The sequence below is a fragment of the Chelonia mydas genome, chromosome 6, assembly GCF_015237465.2.
Source record: "Chelonia mydas isolate rCheMyd1 chromosome 6, rCheMyd1.pri.v2, whole genome shotgun sequence".
NCBI lineage: Eukaryota > Metazoa > Chordata > Testudines > Cheloniidae > Chelonia > Chelonia mydas.
The window spans coordinates 130,404,513-130,410,512 of NC_051246.2; positions in this window are offsets into that span (position 1 = coordinate 130,404,513).

The following is a 6,000-nucleotide window of genomic DNA, read 5'->3' on the forward strand; positions in this document are numbered from 1 at the left end:
GGGTCAAAGCTGGGCCCTTCCACGACACACAACCCCCTCCTACGTCAGATAAACGAGCAGCCCTGGCAGGGTGCATCCGCACTGGGGCCGAGCGGCAGGAGGAGGCATGATTGTGCAGACTAAGCCAGAGCGTTCCCCTGGACACAACTCCCTGAGACCCCGTGCCTGCTCCCATCACCGTCAAGGGGCATTTTACCTTTTACTTCAGCGAGAGGGGGCTGGGTGCTGGCTCTCCCTCCGCCTCAGTCTCCATGTTGACGAACTAGGGATAATATTCAGCTGTTGCGGTCCAAATACAAGACAGAACAAGGCTTTAAGCAAGCAAGCAGGCTGGTCTGCCTTGTCAGCTTTCCACCCTCTCTTTTATTCTCCCCCTCCTCCTGCGCATTACATACTCCAACAGATAAAAGGAATACACTGGCTTTGTTTAATATTCTTATTTACCAATTTCTATCTACCGCATTCCTTGCTCTCGGGCCTTGAGCCCAGTCCTGGGAGGTTTCCCACGGTTCATGTCATCTGGGCGAGTTTCCAAGGTTCATGCCCTTGAGAGGAGCCGTGTGTGCACTGCTCCTACACAACACTCAGGGTGTGCCCTGAATGTTGCCAAGTGCATGAACCCTGCATGAATCCTACATTCAGCCACCTTAAAGTCACTTAGTAGCATTACAGCAGCGTCTAGAGACCCCAGCCAAGACCAGGGTTGCACTGTGCGAGGTGCCGTGTAAACACAACTCAAGCAGCGGTCCCTGCCCTGAAGAGCTTACTGCCTAAGCAGACAAAAGGCAGGAGGAGGGAGTGTCACAGTTTTCAAAACTCACCATCCTGGAGACATTTTTCAGGTAAATTTTGACAAAAAAGGGAGAAAATCCATCCTGTTTTTCAGCCAGCCCATGGTGGGGAAAGGAGGCAAGATCATCCCCTTTTTACAGAGGGGGAACGGAGACCCAGAGTCGCTTGGTCCAGGTCACCCCAAAGCCAGAATCTGAACCCTGAGGCCCAGGCTGGATCCCCAAGTACAGCCCCAGCCTTCCTGTCGAGGGGGAGGCTGGGATTCTACACTCACGAAGGTTTGTTAAGCTCTTCACACTCCTCGAATGGGGCAGGGATGATCCTTCGCGGTCTGGGTACAGCACCTCGCACAACGGGGCCCTGATCCATAGGGTGCTACTGTGATACCTGTCATAAGTGCACAGCGGCAATCGTGGTCCTGTGCCACAGGAGGAATGTTTTCCCTTTTCCCAGCTGGTGATCAATTTCTACCCCCAAAGCAAGAGGACTGATTGCCCTCGCTTGTGTGACTGCAGGGGTTAATCAGAGTTGTGTGAGCCTCACCCTCTCTGATCGCAACAACAGGGATTGTTTCTCCGGATGGGCTCCTACTGAGACCATGCCTCTACTACAGCTTAGTCGGTATAACTCATGGTGCTCAGGGGTGTGAATAAGCCACCCCCGCAGCAACGCAAGTTACACCAACCTACGTGTGGACAGCACTGTGGCAGCAAGCGTCTCCTGCCAACATAGCTCTTGCCGGGCACAGGGGCTGGAGTAAGGAAGTCGATGGGAGAACGCTCTCCCGCCAGCTTACAGCAGCTGCCGTAGCAGAGCCGCAGCAAGCTCTGTAGTGTAGCCATAGCCTCAGAGTTAAACTGAAATCTCAGCTGCCCCTAGATCTCTCGTGCTCCCACCCAGGCCGTCCGCATGGAGACAAGGAGCTTGGTTTGTTTTCAGCGTAACAAAAAGATGTGAAATTAACATTTTAAAAGGTTCCACGATATGCTTGTCTTTATTTATTTTTACATCTCCTGCCAGATCTCCATTGTGCTCACCGGCATTAATAAGAAATAAGACCATCCTTCAGTCAATGCAAAGAATAAAATAATGATGAGTGTCTGCTAAATTAGTTACATTATTAAGGCCGCTCGTTGCGTCTGAGGTGGTTATAACAGAGGCTCAGCCTGAGATGAGCAGGGCGTGCAGGAGTGTCAAGGCTCGGGGAGCCATGCGAGCTCCAGAGCAGGTAGCAAGCCAGAAGCTTCTGGTTTTCTGTTCCGAAGAGTGACAGTACCTCCTAGGATTCATCAGCGCAGATGTATTTGATGATGGATGATGCTGTTTCTCCTTTGCCTCAGCCAAACAAATCCTGCTTGTACTTGTTAGAAGATGCATCATGAACTGTTATTTTTAAAAGATCGACCAGGCCTGACCCTTGTCTGAAGCAGGGCTGCATGACGCTGCTGACCCAGTTTCACTGTTCGTTACAAACCCCAAACTCAGGCCAACCCATTTGCTTTGGTTCACAGGCCTTCCAGGAAGCATAGGGTGAGATTTAAGCATCCACAGGCTGATTGGTTATCGCCAATGGAAGCCATGCAAAAAGTGGCAATTTTGCCTAGTATGGATTTTTCCTTTAACGTTCACAGCAGTGCAAGGACCCTAGCAGGCTAAACATGTTTAGAGCCACTACTCTGAAAACAGAGGGTCAGGTTCTCTGGTGCCTCCCTCCTGATTTACCCAGATGCAACTATAAAACCACTAAGTCAGAGGAGATGCCGACCCCTCAGTGTCAGAATAGCTGATTTGGAGAGACCCGAGTATTTAGACACCTAATTTCCTTTGAAATCAATTAGAGTTATGTGTTTAAATATCTTTGACAATCTGGGCAGTGGTCCATATCTGCCTGGTATTAGACAAGTGCTATGGGAAAGTGCTCTGAACCAGCTTTATTGTTATTTAATTGTATGGTGACAGCAGATATAGGACCCTAATCATCAGGAATCAGAGACCCACTGTGCTAGGCACAGTGCACATAGACAGTCCCTGCCCTAGAGACCTCACAGTGTGGGACAGAGCTGATAGTCTTCCTTCCTCAGGCCCTATAAAGACCTCACTTCTACTGCCTTGCGCCTTGGGGAGACATTTGCATCTGGGAGTGTAAAGAGGATGTAAAATATCAGGGAATCACCCAGTGTGAACAGGTGTAGGAGACTACCCAAGGAAGTGGGGAATGAGGCCCCATCCCAGTAGAGTTAATGGAGTCTCTCCGGGGATGAATTTGGCCCTGTCTCAGTACAAAGCTTGAAAGCATTCCTGCAGTAGACAATCTATCAAGAGAGTTTATGCCAGCCAATCAAGGACAGCACTGTGATGATTAATTGGATTTATTCTGTAGACAAAGTTATTAATTGTGCGGGATTGAATTGGCTCCTCTCCTCCTGAAATGGGAGCTCTTCCATTTTATTCCAATTAATGGAAAAAATACAAGAACAGAACTCCCTCTGACTCACAGACACTAGCATTGTGTGTACTCCCAGCCCCAGAGATCCCCAGACCCCTTCCAGAGCCCAGGCTGCCGAGGGCAATGCCCCCTCAGACTTCTTGCATCGTGCGGAGCACCTTCTGAACGGAGATCCTCTTGTGAACACCTCCCTGCTTGGCCCTACAAAGCGAACTTTCCCTGCTGCAAGTCCAGTTGTTGGTTACCACCACAAGTAATGGTTGAGGAGCACGAAGACAAGAGGAAAATCAGCTCCCATTAATGTGATGGGCTCAGTAGCTTGGTGAGGCCCCCGGGTTAATTTCTCCCTGAATGCAGGCCTTCGCAGCCTCATCTCACCGTCCTATTCAGACAAAAGTTTGTCCCAGTTGTTGGAAATTGGTTCTTGATTAACGACCATGGGCCAGACTGAGCACTGGAGTAAGCAGGTGCAACTCTGATGGAAGACTATGGGCCTAAAAGAGAAACCAAATCTGCTTGTCAATAGGTGTCGCTTCCCAACTCAATAACCCTAGACAGAGACTCCCATTAGGCTTGGAAGCAGATATGGGGTGACCATATGTCTCCGTTTTATAGGGACAGTCCCAATAGTCTGGGCTTTGTCTTATACAGGTGCCTATTATTCCCCACTCCCATCACAATTTTTCACACTTGCTATCTAGTCACCCAAAGCAGATAACTAAGTTTTTGATAAAACCTTATAACAATGCATGTCCTTCCCTCTAGGGTGGCTCCTCCTGCCTGGACACGGCATTGCAGGGGACTTTGCCACCCACATTCCCTCTGGTGGCCACTTTCTTAGCCACAACAGTCAGTCCCAACCAGTCCCTTCTCCAGACGGCTTTACTGTGTCCTCTGTGGCTCAGCCCTGGCCAACTCACACAACAGTTCAATCCTCTCCCAGGGTGCATCTCTAAACAAAAAGGTCCTTTGCCACTCCTGGGCTTGTGTTCAACTCCTCCCCCTCGTCAGGGCACTGACATGCCCAGACTTCTCCCTGCTGGGAGTTCAAGTCCCACTTCAATTAGCCTTCTGCCCCCTGCTGGGCTTCCATATTATTCCTGGGTCTTCCCAGAGCCTAGTTCCGGACCCCTTTCCACTCTAGGACCCTACACAACAGCTAACCCTGCTCCTGTAGCTCTTCTTTCTAATCCCAGCCAATCCCAACTACTGGCCCTTCCCAGAGAAGAAGGAACTCTCCCTCGCTTCTTTCTCCTGGTTCCCCTTCCCAGCTGAGCTCTCTGTTCCTGTTATACAGCCTAGCTACTCCTCGTCAGGCCAGGAGGCAATCACCTCCCAGCTGTGGAGTGTGACTAGTTGGTCCTCTCCCTTGCCTTACAGGTGATGGGAATAAAGCCCTCACATCTTAGTATAATTTATATATTGCTTGGACACCCTTTTTTAAAGGCAGTCAGTGCTCAGGTATTTTTCTAAGGATGCTCAGAGGCAGATGGAGAACATGAACACATTTATCTGTGTGAACGTGGGACATAGACTGACATCACGCTTTCCAAAATAGACACAATTTGCCCACACTGGTGCTGTGAAATCTGTGGCATTAAAATGTCAAGGAATTAGCATGGCAAACAGGCAGAAAAGTGAATGAAAATAACAAACACACTCTTGTGACTATTTCCTTATAAGGTGACGAACTCTGGCCTTGCTCTAGGAAGCAACAAGTGGAGTTTAACCCCTTGCTCACAAGCACACTAGCTCTCTGCACAGCCAGACTAACATCAAGTGCCACTAGAGATGTCTGTGGTCTTTACTGAAAACTACTGGTAAACAAGGGAGACAAAGCTGGGATTTGAGCTGTGTGCAAATCTGTTTGTTCCTGTCTGTAGCTGTAGCTATTTATTTTCATAGCCATTCCCCGTTTCAGGCTGCCTGTGATTGCATGGTACTAAGCACAGTCAGGTCACATGCAGAGTGGAAGCAGAGGATTTCTATACCAGCTCCACAGCCAGGACAGGGAAGCTCATACCAATGACATCGCTGACCGCTGACCCCCTGAATGCCCTGCACAAATTCTGCTCCACAAGTTCCTGCGGAATCACCACCACACAGGATAGAGAGGGAGAGTGGGACAGGTCTCTAAATTGTGTTCACTGGACCTTGGCAGAAGGCGCTATAGCCCTGGGGGAGGGGATAACTGTGCCCTTTGCACACCAGGCCTGTGGTGGGGCTCTTCACTTCGGTGCACGCCGTCCTCTCCCAGACAGACAGTGATGCTTAGCAGCTATCCACTGACACAGCCCTCCTTGGCAGCCGGCTTTGACTGAGTCTTCCTGGGTGACTGACAGCTGGGGAGGAACCTGAAAGGTCCTTCAGCCCCTCAAGAGAAGGGTGAAGCCACAGCCTCACCTCACGGAGGCGATGGGGCTCTGGGCCTCAGCTGTGCCAGAGCTTTGGCACTATGGCTTAAATCCACCACCTCCCAGCTCTGCGGCGTACAGGAAAGTGACTCAAAATAGAGCCGTCTGCTTTGATGCAGCTTTGAAGCTTTATCTTTGCTGTACCAGGCATTTGAAGGCAGATGTTTCACCATGGCAGTGTCCTGGGAATGACCTACCTGCTTGTAAATCCAGACCCTGATCCAAACCGAAACCAAATGAAAAGAATCCCCCTGACTTCAGTGAGTTTGGGATTCCAGCCCTCGGGGAAGATCTGGCCCCCGACGATTCCACCAAACCAGGAAAGCATTTTAAACTCACAGAGCTGGT